Below are 22,384 nucleotides of genomic sequence, written 5' to 3' on the forward strand. Positions count from 1 at the left end.
CTTTAAGAATAAATGGGATACCTATGTGGGATCCCTACGAGGATCGAGTCAAGGAATAGGGTCACTAGGGTATAGACTTAAAGAGGTGGGTCAGTAGAGTGGTAGTAGTCTTAAAGGAGTGGGTCAGTAGAGTGGGCAGACTTGATGGGCTATAGCCCTTTTCTGCCATCATCTTTCTATGTTTCTATGTCTTTAAATTTATAGGTACTGGGGGTGGTGGGTTGTCAGGAGTGCAGAGACCCCGGTGGCGGTGACAGCAGGAGGGAATAGGCATCCCTTCTGCCGTCTTTCAGTTTAAAGGTACAGGGGTGGCGGCAGGTTGTTAGAGGGGGACCCCGGCAGCGACAGGACGAAGTGGACATACTTTCTGCTGATCTTGTAGAGGGTTTTGGGGTGTCTGGGCAGTGGCAGGGAAGGATGGGTGGGGGAACGTTCTTGCTGCTCTCCTTGCCGATTAATCTGCTGAACCAGCAGGATTAAGGGAGACCTGCAACTCAGTTAATCAGGGCAGGGAAAGCAGCTTTGACAGAAGGGAGGAACTGTGCTTAGTGATTGCTCTTATGATCAAGCACCAGGCACAGTTCTTCTCGCTCTTTACAGGCGATTCTCCACACAAATAGCATGCATATAATTTATGCTGAGAATTGCCTGTATAATAAAAATTGCTCCCAGTATGGTCACTACATCGACTCGCTGGAATTTACTGGTGAGTTTTGAGAATCAGGCCCTCAGTCTCTCAAATTTACTGCTAAAACTTGCCACAGTCATGGACATAGTTTGGGGGTTGAGGGGGCATTGTCCCCTCAAATGAGCTGCCCCAACGGCAGGGGTAAGAGGAATAAAAGGAGTGGTGTGCACCTAGCACTGAGCCATTTTCCTCTCTCTCCCCCTCCCCTATAAGTCTGGAATCCCTCCCTTCCTCTGTTCCTAGCCCAAGTTGATCCAGTATTGTTCCAGCACACACATTGTGACAGAGCCGGTACCTGTGTTTTCCGGAACCCGGTCTCTGCTCACCCGAGCGCAACTCCGGCGTGCTTCCGATGAAGGAAGGAAGTCCTGTTGGTATATCTTGTGACAGAGCCGGTACCTGTGTTTTCCGGAACCCGGTCTCTGCTCACCCGAGCGCAACTCCGGCGTGCTTCCGATGAAGGAAGGAAGTCTTGTTGGTATATCTCCACTTGTCAGGAATCAAATATAAAGGTAAAACACGTCAGCTTTACTTGTTCATAGTCACTTTATTCAGTGGAACGATAATGGGAGCAACGTCTCCCTTAGTTTAATCCACAAGCATTCACGAAAAAACAAATTCTTCAAAGTCCCAGTAGAATGCTTTAACCAAATACCAAAAATAAAATATGAAGTGGACCCACAGGAATGGGTTTAGCACTTCTACCTTTAATCAGGCCAGAAAGGTAAGTAACAGTTAAACACTGCAATCATAAACAGAACTCTAGAGGGGTTGTCTTTACTTTTAGGAAGGTAAAGAAACCTTTTTACACTCTCCCAAGTTCTGGGCCCCCAAGCTCAGCAAGAATTAAAGCTTGGCTGTAACCAACATAGAAGCTGTTGGCGGGGGGAGGGGAGTAAAGGAATTCACATCTTAAGTTTCTGATTCCTCAGAATGCCAATAATGGCCCCACTAACCCAACCTGGATCTTTAGTGAATTCTCCCCAATACACATTTACTTCCCTCACTCTCATATACATGAGTCCCAAATTCAGGCCAGTTGAATTTAGCTAAACCAAAAAAAAAACGTTTGTGTTTTTTTTTTTTTTTAGCACAAGTCTATGCAGTTCCTAATACACAGCACTACCTGCAATAACCACACTCTATCAAACAGAGTAAGCTCCTGCCTTCCCAAACTTCCCAGACCTGCCACTTATCTTCACTCCAGGAGCATATCTTCAGGCAGTCCAAGATTTTCCCCACAGTCCATGGGTTCAGGCAGGGCTGGCTGGTTGGCGAAAGGGTCAGTGTCTACTTCCTGCATTACAACATCCTCACATTCAGGAGCACAATCAGGAGAGACCCTTTCCTGAGCTGGCCCAGGACCAACTGACTTTCCTCTCCTCAGAGCAGCCTCTAAATTGTTCAACCGAACACACCCTGCTCTCTGAGGGGGAGGAGTTACCTGCACTGTTTGCTTAGCTTGTCTTGGTTTTTTCATTATGGGTTTCAGCTGGGAGTGAACAGAGGGAGGGAGGTTCCTCTGGGGCTCTTCTGAGCTGTTCTGCTCCCCTTCCTCTACTCCCTGCAGTTCAGACTGATTCAAGTTAAAGGGAAATACACATTTTTCCCTGGGACTGGTCACAATCCTATCCCCGTGGTTAGCTCGCTGTATGGCTGGACAGGGTTTAGTCACCGGCAGCTCTGGAATGAGCGGAGCCACAGGGGACGGATTGTGACAACATACACACACACATATAACCGTGCACACTTCAAGCAACTCTCCAGCACCTCCCAATTCCCCAGTATGCAAACGTACCATGGCTCACTGGCATAGGCTGAAGACAGGATAGCTCCTGGGCATCTGGCCCCACCAGAGCCTTTCCTGTGCCATGTCCTGCCCACAGGAAGTTGCACTATAGAGGTGAGATGTTGTTCAGGAAAGACCCTGGTGGCACCAACTAGGATGAAGCCTTATTTCAGTGTGTTTTGCATAGTGGGGAAGGGGAGATGCTGGAGAGGTCCCAGATCCACATGGTGGCAGGGGGAACTGATAGTTACAGGGCCCGTGTGGGGGATGGGGGAAGAGAGGTAGAGAGACCTGATATAAAAGGAGGGGAGAGACAAGAGAGGAAAGAAGAGATCTTGGACCTCGTGGAGGGGGAGCAAAGGGAAGAAAGAGAGGAGAGACCTGGATTAGGAAGAGGAAGTTAAGTAAAGAGAGGTATACTGGACTTGGAGAGAGACAATGGAGGTAGGGAGAGAGGCTGGGCCACAGGGGTCAGAAATGAGGAGTGAAGGAGGAAGGGAGAAGCTGGAAATGGGGAAGAACAGAGACACAGAGAACGCATACTGAGCACAGAGGGAGCACAGTGACAGGAATACAGAGGGACAATGCTGGACACAAGGTGAAAGATAGGAACACAGAGGAAGGATGATCATGAAGAGAGGATAGGTACAGTGAAAATGATGATGAATATGAGGGAAGGATAGGGACACTAGAGGGCAGATGCTAAGCATGGGGGAAAGCACAGTTAATGGATGTAGAAGAAAGATGGATGGTGGACATTGAACGAAAAGAAAAGTCAAAAGGATAGGAGACCCTGGAAAGAAAGTTAAGAAATAGAGAAAACCAGAAAAGATACTGGGAGTTAAACAGTGCCCATACATAGAAAAATGTCTTATTTTTTTCCCGAATTTATAAATTGTAAGCTTTGAGAAATGTGTATCTTTGGCATCTTGCATTTCGGTTTCAATTTCTATTTTATGTCAGTTTTTTTATATAGGTCTAGGATATGTTTGCTTTTTGCATGTCTTTTTTGTTTTTGCTGGAGTTCTGAAGGGGTTCACCTTCCCCTCTCCTGGGTACCCTCTTAATTTTTCTGCCCAGGGCCCATTCAGCAGTGCCACTGAGCAAAAGAACAAAAAAATAAAAATTAAGGGCCACAGTCTCTATGAGCATAGCTACCATCTCTGCAGTCTCTTCCCGTCTGATGTCAGATTCCTGTTTATGAGGGGCGAGACCAGTATAGCTAACACATAGAAGCAGGAGCTCATGACTCTCTAAGGGCACTCTCTAAAGTTAAAAGGGTATAGACGCCGTACAAATGTAAGGAAGTTCTTCACCCAGAGAGTGGTAGAAATCTGGAATGCTCTTCCAGAGGCTGTTATAGGGGAAAATACCCTACAGGGATTCAAGAAAAGGTTAGATAACTTCCTGCTGGACCAGAACGTACATGGCTAAGGCTAGACTCTAGTAGGGCACTGGTCTTTGACCTAAGGGCCGCCATGTTAGCGGACTGCTGGGCACGATGGACCACTAGTCTGAGCCAGCAGCAGCAAATCTTGTTCTTATGTTCTTTTATTGTGGTTTCTGGTCCCGTCAAACAACAGAGGCTGCACCTGAACTGGAAGGAGTGTGCCTGTTCTGCTCTCTTTGTTTCTTAATTTGTTAACTAAGAATTTACTCAGCACTGGTTATTCAATCCTGTAACCATATGAACCGTTTAGCTTTCATATTCTTTATTATGTAAGATTGTATTGCTGACTTTGATTGTAACCTCTTCGCTGATTGTCCAGCGCCTCTTGCTGTAAACCGCCTCGAACTTATATGGCTTTGGCGGTATATAAGAATAAAATTATTATTATTTTATTCAGTGTTTTCAGTGCTCTGATCTTGGTTTAATCTCTGCCGATCTGCAGCTGACAGGCCAATCCCTGGTGGTACCTGATAGCCAACCTGCACAAGTATTTTTTGGAGTCTGGGGCTATCCCTGCTTTTATTCCTCACCTACTGCTTGGCAGGAGTTTGAGAGCAGGCTGTTAGGCACCCTTAGGAGACTCAGTGGTGTCTCACAGGGTGCCAGTTGCATTTTTCACTTCTCCCCTTCTGTAAGCATACCTGTCAGTCCACGGGGGTGGAAGTGCAGTCAGGCTCTGCATCTGGCTGGCAGCTCGAAGATCAGAGTTGGAGAGGCATTCCCAGTTTGAGGCAGTGATTCTTCTCATTTCCAGCTACTGTAAGAGAGCTGAGGCAGGCTGCAGCACATGTTCAGCACAGGTCTCAGTGAATAAGGCTGTTACAGCCTGTGAAGTGAATCTGGGGAGGTTTGAATTTCTTTTTTTTTTTTTATATATTCTTCATGATCTCCTATTTGCCTCCACCTGAAAAATCATGATTTCACTGTTTTTGCACTTTTCATGTTTCTTTAGCATTTTTAGGGGCGAATTTCTTAGCGACGGCCATTATGGATTTTTAGCGATCTTTTTTTCAAAAGTTCCCTGCACTTTCAAAACTGCAAATTTTGCCTCAAAACTGGTTGACATGGAGTCCTTGGGCTCTTCTTTTTTTTTTTTTAATTAATAATTTTTATTGAGAAAGCAGTCAAATACAAACAACAAGGTTCAAGCAGAGGACCAAAGAACTGGTACAGGAGAAGAGTAAAACATTGGTAGATACAAATGCCGTACAACAGGAGAGGTGCAATCGAAACGGCCACTAGGGATAAATACAAAGTTAGCGTAATAGAAGAGGAGAACCCTGCCAAATCGGGTCTAGGTAGGTGCACCAAAAAAAAAAACCACCCTCCCAAAGATACCAAAGACTGCAAAAACATTTTGTCAAAAGTAGAAACCCCACACGCATCAGTCTCCCACTCATCCAGCTTACAAACTATCCAGTGCAAGCAATCCACACAAACCACAACAGCCATACACCAAGCACACCTCAAGCAAACAACAAGCAGCCAAGCTCGAGAGTCACCGGCCAGGCCAGTAGGGTGAGATCCCAAAATGGTAGGCCCCCCCGATCCAAAAAAGAACCAGATTAAGGCAAAGTAGCGGGTACAGCGAAGTCAGCCGCAACCTGAAACGCCCTCCACAAGGAAACATACAGTTTTTTATCACTACTAGTAGGAGCCACATAGGTCTGGAGTTAAAATGTAGCTAATTCCCGCATTTTATGGAGCCACTGGCTAAAGGAGGCCGGCACCACCTCCACCCAGTGTAAAAGCAAAATCTTTTTCACCACTAGGATTGCAGTATATAAAAACTTCTGGTAAGGTGGGGAAACCCCGCAGCAGACACCTCCCCCAGGTCTCCCAGAAGCAGGAGGCCATAAGACCTGGGTACTGTCCAGCCAAGTAGGCCATCAAGAAAAGGGAGAACCTGGAGCCACAGAGCCGAATGGGGGCACTCCAAAAACATATGTACCAGTGTGCCCGTCGCCCTCCGACAATGAGAGCAAGTAGCATCATCCCATAAACCCATGGCCTGTCCTCTAGCCCTAGAGATATAAGCCCAATGCAGAATCTTATATTGCATCTCCCGGAGGTCCATAGATCCCGTGAATTGAATAAGGTTAGTAAAAAAGTTCAAAAATTAGGTCTCATGATAGTCAAGGGCCAAGTCCCTATGCAGATAAGAGGTGGGAAGAGCAGTTTTGAGGAGCCTATACCAGGTGGCTAAGGTATTAATCTGAGAAGGGAAGAGGGCCAAACAAGTGTCCAATTTTCCAAAAGCCCACTGGTCACCCCGCTTTCGTGTTAGGGAAAAATAGTAATGCCTGGCTTGCAAGTAGGCCCAGAAGTGCGTGGCCGGGAGGTCCCAACAGGACTGTAGTTGTTGAAAAGTGGGGAAAGTCCCCACACCCTCATCAGAGAGATGTCGCATGCTGACACAGCCCCGGGACTCTCATAGTTGAAACCCCGATGTACCCATTACCGGAAGGAAATCAATTTTACCCACCAGGGGCAAGAATGGAGATGCCTGTGGAGCATTTTCCGCCACCACCGCCAGGCCTGACGAAAAGGTTTCAGAAGATGAAATCGGAAATCCACCCCCGAGGAAGACCTTGGATGCAAATGCAACAAAGAGACGAAGGAATGAAGAGCACACCATACATTGATTCAGCCCGGGGGGGGGGGGGGAGTACCTATAATGTCCCGAGTTGCCCTCATGGACAAAGCGCATCAAGGAAGCAACATTGTATAGATAAATATCAGGAAGATTCAGTCCGCCCTGTCTGGTGTCCATGGATAGGGTAGCGAAGCTGATTCGAGCCCTTTTGTTCCGCCACAGAAAAGAAAGAAGAGACCGAAAGGCTTGGGCATCTTTATTCAGGATCCAGAGTGGGATCGTTTGAAACGGATATAAAAGTTTTGGCAAGAGAACCATTTTGAATAACGCCGCTCTACCCCATAGGGAAAGCGGCAAATCTTTCCACTTCTCACAAAGTTGACGGATAGCCTCAATATGATGGAGAACATTATACTTATAGAGGAGATGAGATTGGGTGCTCAAATAGACTCCGAGATAGCGCATGGGTTTCCGGACCGGGGGAATGGGGAGAGCATCATGCCATAGCTCATGCTATGAGAAGTCAGGGGCAAGAGTTCCAATTTAGCACAATTAACCCGAAGGCCCGATATGTTCCCAAAGTCTCTGACAAGAAAGAGAGCCACCGGTAAGTGTAGAGGCGCTTTTTCAAAATATAACAGAATATAGTCCGCAAATAGATTAATACGACTCTCTTTGGCTCCAACTTTAATACCAAGAATGAGAGAGTCAGAGCGAATCTTAACTGCCAAAGGTTCGATAGCCAGAAGGAAAAGAAGCGGAGACAGGGGGCACCCCTGCCTAGTACCTCGTTCAAGCAGAAATGGCGAAGTGAGGTGTCCATTAACAAGAAGCCTAGCCTGGGGCAAAAAATAAAGACTGCGCACCCATTCCAGAAATGTGCCCTCCAACCCATATTGACCCATAACCCAAAAAAGGTAAGACCAAGAGATGCTATCGAATGCCTTCTCCATATCGAGGCCCACAATAGCCGCCTTATTGTCCCCTCCCCTGCGAGAATAGGTAGCCATCAAAGCCCTCGTAAGATTCATGGAGGCATATCTTCCAGGTACAAATCCCACCTGATCTTCATGAATAAGAAGGTGGAGATAGGCGTTCAGACGTCTAGCGAGCAACGCTGCGAGCAGTTTTGCGTCTTGATTGAGAAGCGATATGGGTCTGTAAGAACCCACCTGAGATGGGTCCTTGCCCGGCTTGGGCAACAAAACAACATGCGCCAGATTATAGCGGTCCACACCCTTCTGGGAATGCAAGGAATTAAAAGCATCCGCCAAAGAGGTGGAGATGACATTGGACAAAATCTTATAATATTCTGGCCCGTAACCATCGGGCTCTGGAGATTTAGTTAATTTAAGCACCTTAATACCCATCTCCACCTCAAGGCGATCAATGGGAGCATTCAGGGCTTGAATCTGGGTCGGTTGAAGCTTCGGGAGAAGGACATCCCTAAAAAAGTGTTCCCGATCCGCATCCATGGATGGCTGACAAGCATACAGATCCTTATAATACGTCACAAATTGATGATGGATGTGTGCTTCAGTCATATAAGTGTGACCCTGTGGATTGGTAATAGCCGTGATGACTTGACGCTTGCGATAGGGACGGACCAAGTGGGCCAGCAACCTGCCAGCTCCCCCCCCCCCCCAACGATGTAAGTTATAGCAACGAAAATACAAGCCTCTCTCCCCTCGCTGGGTGAGAATTGCATCTATATGTTGTCTAAGAGCACGTATCGGATACGATCAGCATCCTGCAAGGTGCCCTGGTGGCGCCTCTGTAACTGTTGCAGCTCGCCCGATAACAGCAACAATTCTGCTTCCAATTTCTTTTTCTTTCCAGCGACATATGCGATAACGAAACCACACAGTACCGCCTTGGAAGCCTCCCAAAAGAGACCCGGATCAAGGTCAGAAGCATCGTTGGTACTATAATAATCCAGCCACTTTTCCCGCAAGTATATACGAAAAGCAAGATCTTTAAATAGGTATCCTGGGAAACGCCAAGTCCGATCAGAAGAATCAGCGGTGATTTGAAGGGAGAGGACCACAGGAGAGTGGTCAGAGAGAGGAACTTCCACGATGTCTACAGCACTGATGAGGGGCAGCAGCGAGGGAGAGAGCAAGAAATAGTCAAGACAGGTATAGAGATTATGGGGATTGGAGTAAAACGTGTAAGTGTAGGGTGGAATAAGCACCAGATATCCAGAAGCCCAAGCTGCGTGGTCATAAAATTAACTCCCTTGCCCATGTGGTCTCTAGGGATGCGCTTGGCGGGAGCGCAGTCCTGAGTGGGGTCCGCCGTGATGTTAAAGTCACCCCCCAGAATGACGTGGTATCCTGGGTACTGTGCCAGCCGAGACAACATCCCTGAAAAGAAACAGTGATTATAGATATTAGGGGCATATACATTACAAAGTAAGTAAGGCCGTCCCCAAAGCTCGCCCAACACTAGGACATATCGACCCTCTTTGTCCTGGATAACCTTATGCAATTGAAACGGGAGTTGTTTGTGGACCAAAATAGCTACCCCCCGTTGACGAGTGCTATAAGAGGAATAGTATACCTCACCCACCCAGTCCCTCCTGAGTTTCTCATGTTCTACCGTCGTGAGGTGAGTCTCTTGTAGGAAAGCAATGTCAATACGTTCCCTACGAAACCAAGAAAGTATTTTCTTCCGTTTGATCGGGGAATGGATCCCATCCACATTGAGGGTGGAAAATTTCAAATTAACCATTATCTACCCTTCTTGGGACAGCAGAAGCAGAAAGGGCAGTCAAATAATAGAGGGAAGAAGGCCCCCCAGCTTGGCCCTCCTCCCACATACCCCCAAGGGAGTCACCCACCAACAAAAGAGAAGAAGCCCGTGCTCTCGAGACTCCATACATACTTCTCCATTCATACCCCACCCATCACACTCCCCCCGCCCCCTCCCATCCCACCCACCCCCCAAGACAATCCATCCACCCATTACACAGCCCACTCTGAAAACTGAGACGTAACAAATACCCCGAACCACCCCCCCAGGAAACAAAGTTCAGCAAGATGTCCGTGTAGTCAGCACAGGTGCAACAAGACAAACAGACTTTCTCCAGCAGCAGTGGGCAGAGGAAGAATACCCAGTAAGGACTCCGCATCAGGCTACAAGGCAGTATGCTGTTAACCCTACGGGGACCCGTTTCGCCAATAGCGGCTTCATCGGGGGTCAAAATCTGCAATGAAAAATCATAAAGCAAAGTGCATTAGTGAAAACTTGGAACCAGATATGCCTTACTGCTAAATTTGAACTGGCAGCTGCTGAACGCAGAGGATCACTGTACAAAACTCAAATTACATGGCAACCACTATTGGACTATTGTTCTGATTGATATGATGATGCTTCATATAGGATATATGTCATTTGTCTCAAATTTATATTCTCTTACCAAGCAGTCATTCTTTCTTTCCCTCTTTCTTCTCTTTCTCTTTTCTCCCTATTTACTACTGATTTAATATTTATGTTGTTTTCCTTTCATATTACTCCTCTCAGTTGTAATGCAATGTCTGAACTCAGAATTTATATATATAATAACTCATGTCTAGATGCATTACCTTATGTAAGCCTGATCTTATTGTTACTATTTTGATTGTCATTTATTGAAATACAATAAAAATTATTTGAACTTTAAAAAAAAAAAAAAAAAAAAAAAAAAAACACATCTTAAAATAGTGTTATCTATGAAGCACTCGGATGGAACACTTACTGTGCCGGTTAACTCTGTTAAAGAGGCAAAATGGCGCTGGCAATCGGCAAACACCAGCGCATGTGCTTTTAACCAGTTACCGAACTCAGAGCTCTTTAGAGTGCGCATGCGTGAAACGGGTCCCCGTAGGGTTAACAGCATACTGCAATGTACTCTCTCTAAAATCAAGATAAGTGTGATTTTTGATTTTTGAGTTTCACTGGCACATTTAGTTTGGTTAATTTATTTATTTTGAGCACTGATTGAATTTTGGCTTAAACTGTACTTGATGAATGATACCTTCTCCTGCTGACCTGGAAAAGAAATCTTTGATGATTCACCCGAGCAGGCATCTGAGAGTCAGTTCAGCACCTGATTGTTCTTGATATATAAGTCTTGGTTACAGTGATATATTTGATCTATTTGACTTGTTCCTATTGATTATATTTGAGTATTCCTACAAGGCAAGAGAGTCAGACCCCCTGCAGAGCAGAAACAGACCCGTGTCCCGCAGTAAGGTCTCAGCAGATGCAGGTAACAAGAAGGCAGCCATAGGTATGCAAACACTCAAGAGCAGGAGGCAATATCCCCCAATGGTTACCACCCCCCAGGCAGATCCTCAATGATGGGAAGCAGGTGCAAAATGTTCCCCCAACAGGGGAAACAAAGAGAAATCCGGCTGCCATCCAGGGTCACAGGGCAGAAACCCAACCAAGAGCACAGCAATCTCAGCCCCTCATGTGGCCAGCAACCCCTCCAGATAGGAATGGAGCTCCGCTGGGGTATCCATGGTGACCACACTTGTTATGGGTAATGCGGACTTTAGTTGGAAACTGGAGGGAGAATTTAACTCCCCTGGCATGAAGCTGGGTATAATAAGGCGCCAGAGCCCGTCGGCGCTCCGAGAGCTTGATGGAGAAATCCTGGAAGAGCAAGAGCTTGGTGCCATGATAGTCCAGGGAGCGGGCGCGCCGATAAGCCTCTAGTATGCGAGCTTTAATTGCATAATTAAGAAAACGGGCTATAACCGGGCACGGTCGTGCTCCTTCTGCACGCGGGGCCCCAATGCGATGAACCCGCTCCACATGCACTGGGCCCAAGGAAGATGGAAGTCCCAGGGCTTGGAGCAGCCAAGTGGCCACCAAATCTCCCAGCTCAGAGTCACGGACAGCCTCCGGCACCCCAATTAGCCATAAATTGTTGCAACGGTTGCGATTTTCCGCCTCTTCTGCCCGTTCCTCCAGCTGTTTAATTTGTCTCTCCAGGGCACTAATACGAGTATCCGCCGCCACCGCCCGATCCTCGTTCGCCGAGATGCGCTCCTCCGCCTGCTGAAGCCGCGCAGCATGACCCTCTATACTGTCCTTTACCTCCTCCATAACCGTGTGTAACATGGACAGCTTCTCGTCCAGTAGCTTGGAAAGGTGGCAGACTGAGACCTGCATGTCTGCATCATGCGGGGGCGGCGCGGGAGAGATCGAGCTAGAGGCGGCCATGTTTGGAGGCTTTACAGATTTATCCTTGCCGGGCCTCGTGGTCTTGATCGGCATGCCCCCTGCCGAACGGAGCCAAGCTGCACTCCACCGGGGCTCCCGACATGATGCTGGAGTGATCCCGACAAGGTAGGAGCAAAATCGCCGTGGGGAACTCGCTGACTACAAGCAGTTTAAGGGGAAATTAGAAAGAGGGAGAGCGGAGCTCGAGCCAAAGACGTCTGGTCAGCTCGCTACCATCACATGACCCCCCCCCCCCCTTTGGGCTCTTCTATTCCAAATTCATGTAAAGTGCAAATTTGGCACCTCAGGAACGTCTTTGTACCACATGCCGCCTAGCACGGTCCAGAGAGGGGGAAACAGCCACATTAACCTCTCCTCAGGCAGGTGGCTACATGGGCAGCTAGCCCATTTGGGTGATATTATCTATTTTCAAGGCCTGGAATTCCAGACAGTGCAGTTTGCCGGGCTGCAGATACTCTGCAGCCCGAGAAGCACAAGCTACAGTCATAAGAGGTTAATTGCTCATGCCAGGCCCTGAGGACTTCTCAGACTTTCAGAAATTTTTGCATAATGCCTCTCATGACAGCTGTGCTTCTCCTGTACAGTCTCGCTGCGCCTCTGACTTGTCTCCTCACAGCTTTGCCTCACAGGGTTTTTTCTTTGTCTCTGTGTGCAGCTGTTTAAGGCTTGGAAGACTTTTCCACTGGACACTGATGATGTAGAGACTCTGCAATAAGATCCGGCAGGGCAGCAGATGGAAACAAGCACCAAACTGTAGGATTGTCCCCTGGCTCCAAAACCAAAGCTGGATCCACAGAACCGGCATACATTCCTGGGTTCTCAGCCATGGGAAAACTATCCCTCGAAAAGAAGAGATTCGCAAACTGGTCATCATTATTAGCTGAATTTAATCACTCAGCCAGCAACTTCTACTTCCTCCTCTCTTATGTGTGGTGTGAGAGCTCAGTCCTCTGCCTTTTCCTGGCATACTGATATTGATATCTTGATTTTGGAGCAGTGGGACTCTTCGGAGAGCCTTGTCCTGTCTGTATCTTAAGGCACTGGGGTGTCAGCAACTTTTAAGTCAGCCTAGCGTGGATTCTTTAGTAGCTCAGGTCACTAGGTACACCTCATAGGCAAAGCTGGTGTGGTACTCAAGAGGATGTTGTTCTCAAGAGACTTTTGAGGCAGTGATTTTGGGAGTCACAGCAGCCTTGGCGATGTCAGTTGTCATACGCATTTGCCTTTCCAGGCTGAGCACTTTGGAGAATAAGGCTTTGAGCCTCCTTCTCAGCTTCTTTCTTGTTTGGACTATTTGGCTGACACCCTGTATGACATTCTTGGTGTGCTGGCTAAAGCATCAGCTTATTCCATTGCTGCTCGTGGAATGCTCTGGTTCAGACCATAGGCTGGCGATTCCACCTCCAAAGTTACTCTTGCCAAACTACCTTTTAAGGGTCAGTTCTTATTTACAAGGGACGTGGATGATCTCATGACCCCAAGACCCTGCCTGATAGTAGAGACTCAGAGTGCTCTAATTTGCGTGGCTCCAGGCACTCTCAGATATATTCCAATTTCAGTCACAGGCTTCTCCTAGGGATTTGGGCAGAGGCTTTCAGGATCCAGACGTATCCAGTCCTCCGCTTCACAAGCTCCTCCATCCAAGAAGTAGCAATGGCGCCTGCTGGGAAGTCCCCCCTTACATCTGGGGGACAGGCTCTCTGCGTTCCTGCAGGCCTGGGTTCAAATTTCATCCGAACAGTAGGTTCTGGAAATCATTTGGTCTGGGTGCAAGCTGGACTTTACCTGCCCTCTGACAGATTGGTTTGTGAACTCTCCAGTAGTGCACCAAGAGAAGATAGCCAGGATTCTGGTCACAGTGAGAAGGTTGCTCAATATTCAGGCCATAGAGCCTGTGCTGCCCGAGCACTTGGGCTCGTGTGGATACTCCATATACCTTATTCCACAGAAAGGCCCTGACAATTGGAGAACCATCCTGGACCTTCCTCATGTGAGGGCAGTGCTCAGAATTCTGCGCTTTCATCTAGAAGCATTTGATCTGTCATAGAGGTGGTGGCCCCAGGAGAGTTCTTAGCCTCTCTAGATCTGACAGAGATCTTTTTGTATATTCCTATTTTTCCAAGACCACAGGCTTCCATTTTCAGCTCTGCCATTTGGCCTGGCGACAGTTCTTTGCTCTTCACCTATGTGATGGTTGTGTAGCAGCTCTCTTGATCAAGTGGGGTCTGCAAGTGCATCCCTACTGGATGACTAGCTAATCAGAGCCCCTTCATTCTACAAGGAGCAACACACTGTGGATCAGGTGATACAAGTCCTGGAGGCTTTGGGTTGCTTTGTAAATTGCCAAAAGAGTGATTTGGCACCGTATCTATCCCTTTTGTGCCTGGGAATCTTGTTTGTCATGGCTGCCAGCCAAGTCTCTCTCTCAGAGGCACAAAGATGGAAGTTGTGCTCTCAGACTCTTTGCCTCTTGCACAGGTCTGCTCTGTCAAAGCTGATCTATCCTCTAATCCTGGGATCCTTAGCTGCAGCAATAGATGTGGTGCCTTGGGCGAGAGCCTTCCTGCATCCTCTCCAACAAGTGTGACTCTCATGCTGGTCTCCACAGATAGGCGAGGTATAGACAGGTCTGCCATGGATGCTGGAGGCTCAAGCCAGCTTGCAGTGCTGATTTCTTCCTCAGTCTTTCTCCAAGAGCCTGCCTCGGCAGATGGCTTCGGGGTGCTTGTAATAACAGGGCTTTGGGGTGCTTGTAATAACAGAAGCCAGTCTCCAGGGCTGGGTGCCAATTGCAACTCCCGACCGATTCGGTGGCTGAGATCACCTTCACAGAAGAAGTGATCGATGAAATGGTGGGCCTTTCATTTGGCTGTTCTGCAGTTGCAGACGACTCTAGAAATACAGGCAGTGAGAGTCTTCTCCAACAATGCCACAGTGTTGGCATATGGTATTCACCTAGGAGGCACCAAGAGCACATCTCTAGGTCTGTAAGTCCGCCTACTCTTCCAATAGACAGAGTATCATCCTCAGGCATTTTCAGCGGCACATGTTATAGGAGTGGACAATGTTCAAACTGGTTTTCTCAGTGCTCGGACCTTGGATAAGGGTGCATGTGTGCCATTTCTAGCTAGTATATCTTGCCATTGTACAGTGTCTTGTTGAAGTAATTCCCACTTCAACCTCATGGCGACATCGAACTACAAGAATGCATACTGTTTCTTCAGTTGAGCCCAGTAGCATAGGTCTAGCCACTCTAGTCCAACTGTGGTGATAAGACCTTCAGTTGTATGTCTTGCCTTCCTGGCCCATGATAGGATGCATCCTTCGATGAATAGCGGATCCTCAAGAGAGAGTAATTCTGGTGGCTCCAGATTGGCTTTGCAGGCCATGGTATGCAGATCTGCTCCTTCTTCGCACAGGCCACATCCTCAGGTTGCAGGTGCATCCAGGCCTGTGTTCATAGGGTCCAATATGCATGGAGGATCCGGATCGCTTTGCTCTTATGGCATGGCTATTGCACACATAGCGTTAGAGCGTAGAGGATATTCAGATATGGTCCTTGCTACTCTGCTCAAGTGTCATAGGACAACTACAGTTTCTGCCTCCACTAAGGTATGGACTTTCCAGTATTGGTGCGCCCAAGCACATGTGGCCATTCTCAGCTCCGATTTCGATTTTGTTGACCTTTCTTCCTGAGGGCCTTGATAACAGACTCACTATGGTTCCACTTTGAGTCTATATGTCGCTGGGCTCTCTTGTTCCAGACGTTGCCAGTTTCTGGAGGATGCTCTTTGAATTCGACTACCTGTCAAACCACTTTTCCCTTTGTGGTACTGCTCCGTGGTTCTCAGAGGCCTCGCTGAGGCTAGGTTTGTGCCTTTAGAAGAAGTGTTCCCCTTGGCCTTGACGTTTCAGGCAGTTCTCTGATAACGGTATCAGCACAGCATGTTTTGGAGTTCCTGGTTCTTTCTTGTCATGAGCCTTTCTTCAGAATTGCAGAGACTGGAGTCTCACTGTGCAGTGCTCCTTCTTGTCTCCTGAAAGACCCCTGGGGGGTACCCTCCAGCCACAGGCCCTGAAATGCTGTGCTCAACAATATGGCCAAGATGGGAAAAACAGATTCTTCTAAGGACAAAATGACAGTTTTAAAACTTCTTTTCTGCACATCTCTGCTGACTGCTGAACAGCTTATGGGGAAACTTTCCAAAAAGGCTGGGGACATTTCTACATGAGAACTGAACATCAGATAAAGAGCTAAGAACAGCACTAAAAAGCAGAAGTTGTAACATGGTCCACGGTGACAAGATGTTCTGCATGTACTCACTGACGCAACACTTTCCAAGAAGAAGGAGCGGGATTCTGAGAAGGGTCAAGTACATGTCCAAAGGGTCTTTGTGGTCAGCCTCAGGGACAAAGCAGTCATGGGTAGATAAGATAGCTGTCTTTCAGCAACACCAAGTCCGGTGATGACCTATGTCAGTATGTGACAGGGCCAATTAGAACGTAAGTGTGTAGTCACTGCCAATCAATTAAAATGTCAATGCAACTTCCAATCATAGTAAGCTAAGGAACTTAGGCGTTTTTTTTGGTGGCCATTACTTCCGCTCGGCGTATTTCTGAGCTACAGGCTTTCTCTTGTAGGGCTCCCTTCTTGGAGTTTTCTAGGGAGCGGGTTGTCTTGAGGCCTGTTCCTTCCTTTCTGCCGAAAGTAGTTTTCCTTTTCATGTCAATCAATCTGTGGTCCTCCCGGTCTTGGGTAGTCGGGAGGGCTCTTCTGAGCAACGGCAGCTGCGCAAGTTGGATGTCAGTCGGGTCCTTCGCTCTTATGTGCAGCGGACCCAGGAAGTCCAGAAATCCGATCATCTCTTTGTCCTTCTGGCGGGTCCTCGTCGGGGGGCTGGCGCTTCTAAGGCTACTATTGTGCGCTGGATCAAGGAGACGATTGCTTCCGCTTATCTTCTGAGACAGAAGCCCGTTCGGAGTTTCTCAAGGCTCATTCCACTCGGGATCAGGCAGCTTCTTGGGCTGAGTCGTCGCTCGTGCCTCCAGTGGATATTTGTAAGGCTGCGGTTTGGTCTTCCTTGCATTCCTTTGTTAATCATTATCGGGTAGATGTTCAGGCGCGTCATGACGCGATGTTCGGTGAGCGTGTTCTGGTATCGGCCCTGCGGGGGTCCCGCCTGTGAGAGGGACTGCTTTGGTACGTCCCATTTGTAAAGATTAACCTCTACTGGTCTAGAGAGTGCTAAAGAAGGAGAAATTAGGTTCTTACCTGCTAATTTACTTTCTTTTAGCTTCTCCAGACCAGTAGAGGTCCCCACCCTGTCTGTTGTTGTTGTGTTGTTGGGGCTGTTTCACAGGCAGTTTTTGTTTTTTGCTGCGGGTTCTAGTATTTTTCTAGGGCCGGGGAGAATTAAAGAACAGCGGCTGTGGTCTCGGCTGGCTTAGCTGGCGAGCTGTGGGGACATTTTCCTTCTGGTATTTCTCCTCTGCATTTTCCAACAGCATTTGGGTATGTTAGTTGTTACTCCAGTTCGGAGTATTGTTTTCTTTCTGTTTTCCAGTTCTTGGTTCTGCTTGGCTATTTGGCAGACTGAGGTAAATAGAGAAGGGAGTATATTATATACTGTCCCACAGTTTTGTTTTCAGTCTCCACCTGCTGGTCATGATTGGATATATACCCATTTGTAAAGATTAACCTCTATTGGTCTGGAGAAGCTAAAAGAAAGTAAATTAGCAGGTAAGAACCTAATTTCTCCTTCATTTTTATTCTTACATCAAGTGTACAAATAACAAAATATAAAAATTAAATACATCACTTGACAATCTTTCTATTTTATCTTATGATACATAGAATTACCTCCCTTCCCTCCCATCATTCAAACTGCTATTTTATTCTAGTATGAATAATAATATATAAACCTCCCCCTCACACCATTAGACGTCAAGATTACAATGCCAGCATCTATTAGACTTAGAGCTATTTAACTTTTGTAGTCTAACTGTGGTCCAAAATGCTCTATGCAGAAGAATAAACCAAGTTTGTCTCATAGATGCAGACATTGTACATCTCATCATCCAAGACAAAATTTGTGGCCATTGAGATGCAGAAACTCAATGCTCCAAATATCCCTGTTTTAGGCTTCTTTTTTACAGATTCACATATAGTTTTATACCACTGTGTGGCCTGGTGTCCCAGAAAGTCCACCAGAAAGCATAAAAATACCAGACTATATTGCGTACTAAGATTATTCCATTCAGGGATCCCTGCCTGAATGGCCAGCTTCAGTTGCAACCACATGAAACTTTGTGATTTATTAAGACCATATTTATGTTGCAACTGTGTAAAATCAAGCAGTTCACCATTTGAAATAACATCATTTAAAGTCCGTATACCTGCTATCATACAATGCTTCCAGAGGACCTTAAATCCGCCAATTGGAATCTTGGGGTTTAGCCATATAGTTTGATTTGTTGATAGGAATAGTTATTAAATTGCTGACAAATCATAAGGTTTTCCATGTGTCCATTAATATTCAGTTATCTTTGTATAATCTAGGCATCTTGATAATAAGAACATAACATATATTTAAAGGAAACTTGAGTCACCATTCCAAATATAACCAATCTGGGGTGTTTTCAATGAGCTCAGGGAGGACCCAATACACACCTTGGCGTAAAATATAGGCTTGTTGATACCTATAAAAGTTTGGAAAATTTACCATACCCTCTGTAATTGGATTTTGTAAAGATACTACAGCGATTCTAGGAATTTTACCCAGCAAAATACATTTTGTAAGAATAGAATTCAATTTTTTATAAAAAGACCCCTGAAAAGAAACTGGTATCATACCCATTTGATAACAAACTAATTGATGTTCAGATTCTTTTTTCTTTATTCATTTCTGAAACTTACAGCAAATGTTTCAGAAATACAAACATTACATCTTAAATAATGGTAGATTAGTTAAATAAATGCATAACATAACAGTTGTGCACATCCCATTAAACCTCTATCCATTTCTTGACCCCACCCCATCAGAATGGACAACATATTTTTTATTAATCAATAAGAGTGTACCTAGAAAAGGCAGCATCTTACTTACTGCATTGAGCATAAATTTATTCCCTCCGCACCCCCTTCCCTAAAATATTGGATGTATAAATATACTATCAGTGGAAAATGATGTATAATTATTACAATAATTTGCCAATGACTCCCACATCTTTTTAAAATTATAATTTTAATGCTCTTACGTGTTACCCATATTCAAACACTATTATATCTGCGCATGCGCAGATGCGTCGGTCTCTCACGCATATGACTTGCAACCGTTCTACTCTCTTTTATTTTGCGTATACAGCAAATACAAGATTATTGCCAGTATTTGATAAACCCTTTGCACATGCACGCTGCACATTCATATCGGCGCGACTCACATTTGAATCATAAGGATCAATAAGTCAGCGCATGCATACTTTGAACAACATGTGCAGTTCGGTCCGGCCCCCTCGCTTTTAGACCTGTCACCATTTATTCCGAGTTCCCAGTAAATTGATTTGTCCGCGCGGTTTTGACTTGCGCTCATTGGACTTAAACCCATCAATTACGCGCTGGGAAACAAACCAGTCAATTGCGCGCAAAATTATGATAACTTTAACATTTGGACAGACATCATCACTATGCATGATGATGTCATCACGCGTTTCAACACGTATGCATGCCATGCTAACGCAAATTGTGTTTCAATAAAGTAAGACAAAACTATATACTATACAATTCACACATACTCAATTAATATGCGCATTTCAGCACTCCAATGTGTGGTTTCAATGTAATAAAATCTGTGTTTGACGATTAACCATATAACACGTGTTTTAGATAACCAATAGCAGCGCAGAAAGAGGAAATCTCATGATATTTACACTCAATTAGTCATGTGACTGGTATGTAAGCTTTGCAAAAACATCATAGATTCACTGAGAAGATGGCATCCTACCAATGATTTCGTGGACGAAAGCCCAACTTTTCAGAAAGAGAAGTACTCTGTTTAACGGAGTACTTCTCTCTGAATGCAAAGCTGCTGTTCCCCATCAAGGGCAAGCACAGGAACATTGGAGAAATGGACAGGGCGTGGAGAAAACTCGCGCACCTTTTCAATGCTAGCGCCTTGACACACTTATTAAATACATTTTATATATATATGCATGTTTGTTGCGCGGAAGCCAATAATACGTATGCATATTTCGTCCGCATTTCATGAAATCGCGCACTGCGTCATCATCCATCCGCTGGAAAATTGCACGATTCATAATTGTGTCCCTCCATCTTTTAGTTCTTTGAGTTAAATACAGGGGTAAGCAACTCCGTTCCACGATAGCTGTATCCAGTCAGGTTTTCAGAATTTCCACAATGAATATGCTTGGAATCTATTTGCATGCACTGCTTTCAATGCATATTCATTGGGGAAATCCTGACAACCTGACTGGAATATGACTATTGCAAACCGGAGTTCCCTACCCTTGCTTTAATATAATGTTTAACATATCCCATATATATCATGCCTCACTCATTTCTGTCCATTATATAATAGGTTGAAGATTTGGAAAAAAAAGCTAGAGAGCTTAGGCTTCATCTCGCAGCGTGGGTGCGGTCAGTAAGGTGGAATCTGGATAACACCCCAGGTATGTTACAGTAAAATATAGGTGGGGTGTAAGGTGTGCAGTCATAATAGCTCCCTTGACTAATAATTTTTTTTAAGCATTAACAGTTCTTCATATACTTCTGACACTACATGCATTTATTTCTTCAGATGACAGTGAGGAGGAGGAGGAAGAGGAAGATGCTGCTACTGCCCCTATCCCTGACCGCCCCTTCCTTATTCCACGAAGACACCCCACTTCCCAAGCCCCTTCCACCTCTGCCCAGTCCCATCCCACTTCCCAACCCCCTTCCACCTCTTCCCAGTCCCGTCCCACTTCCCAACCCCCTTCCACCTCCGCCCAGTCCTGTCCCACTTCCCTACTCCCTTCCACCTCTGCCTAGTCCCGTCCCACTTCCCAACCCCCTTCAACCTCCGCCCAGTCCCGTCCCATTTCCCAATCCCCTTCCACCTCCGCCCAGTCCCATCCCACTTCCCCCCATCGATGCCCTAGACCACCCTCCTCCAAGATCCCCCTCAAAAAACGCCCCAAACCCAGCCCTGCCCCTTCATTCCCAATGTCCGGTTCCCACTCCTTCCCACACCCTACCCCCGGTTCTGCATAGAACTTTTCCCCCATAATCGTCCCTCCGTCATCAGTTCTCCCTCAGCCCTCCCACATCCCTCCAGCAGTCCTCCCTCATCCCCCATCCTGGACAGATTCAGCAACCTCTCTGTCCAGTCTGATAAGTGTTCAGATATTTTGATTCTGTAATTGTCTTTTTTTTTTCAAATTCTTTATTCATTTTGAAAACTTACATCAAGTGTACAATTAATAAAAACATTTAAGATTAATTACATCAGTTGAATTTTCCTAATGTAATATCAAATACATAAGTTTATTCCCTTCCCACCCACCCTTTCCATTCATATTTTCTAATACACAATTAATTTGGGACCAAATTGATTTCCAGAAAACCATGATAAAGGGACAATAGAATAATAAATGTCTCTTAGTCTGTTTTTTGTTTTTTTGTTTAAAAATCCTGTTATTAATTTATACCACTGAGCGGCTTGGTGTTAAACTCTATGAAACAAAATATTTCTCTTTCAGCAGCCTATATTTTGACTATGTACCGTATTTTCACGTAGATAATGCGCACCCGTGTAAAACGCGCACACGGGTATAGTGCGCGGAAAACACAAATTTATGTACAGAAATTTTTATATACAGCGCACACCCGTATACCGCGCATGCTGCCCGACTTTCCTTTCGCCCGCCGCGACTCTCCTCTGGAGACCCCGACTCTCTTTTTGCCCACCCCGACTCTCCTTTCCCCTTTGAAGTCCTGTCCCTACCCTGAAAGCCTGATGCCCCCCCCGATGTCCGATTCACCCCCCCGCAGGACCGCTCGCACCCCCACCCCGAAGGACTGCTCGCACGCACCCGCACCCCCATCCCCACCCTGAAGAACCGCTTGCACCCCCACCCCGAAGGAGTGTTCGCACTCCCACCCCGAAGGACCGCTCGCACCCCCACCCGAAGGACCGCTCGCACCCCCACAGTCTCCCCCCCTCCCCCATGGAGAAGCTGTCTACCTTGTTTCCGGATGCCAGCGAGCCCAGCTTTTTCCTCTGCCGGCGGTCCTGCCCCTTCTCTGAGCCCTGCTGCGCTGCTTCCTCTTCCGGCGGTCCCGCCCTTTCTCTGACGTCAGAGAAAGGGCGGGACCGCCTGAAGAGGAAGCAGCGCAGAACAGGGCTCTGAGAAGGAGCAGGACCGCCGGCAGAGGAAGCAGCTGGGCTGGCATCCGGAAACAAGGTAGACAGCTTCTCCATGGGGGAGGGGAGGAGGCTGTAGGGGTGCGAGCGGTCCTTCGGGTGGGGGTGCGAGCGGTCCTTCGGGGTGGGAGTGCGAGCGCTCCTTCCAGGTGATGAATCGGGCATCGGGGGGGGGGGGGGGAACTGTAAAAAAAATTTTGTACAA

At 46.6% G+C, this 22,384-nt stretch overlaps 1 long non-coding RNA gene across 2 annotated transcripts in view; it reads left to right on the plus strand.

Annotated features, from left to right (window-relative positions):
- Positions 1-20,359: 20,359 nt before the first annotated feature.
- LOC117355885 overlaps positions 20,360-22,384 on the plus strand; it is a 122,677-nt gene continuing 120,652 nt past the window's right edge. For both annotated transcript variants that reach the window (XR_004538470.1, XR_004538471.1), the window contains exon 1: positions 20,360-20,443. This is a non-coding gene — a long non-coding RNA (uncharacterized LOC117355885). The remainder of the gene's footprint in view (positions 20,444-22,384) is intronic.

This window comes from Geotrypetes seraphini, chromosome 2 (genome assembly GCF_902459505.1).
Source record: "Geotrypetes seraphini chromosome 2, aGeoSer1.1, whole genome shotgun sequence".
NCBI lineage: Eukaryota > Metazoa > Chordata > Amphibia > Gymnophiona > Dermophiidae > Geotrypetes > Geotrypetes seraphini.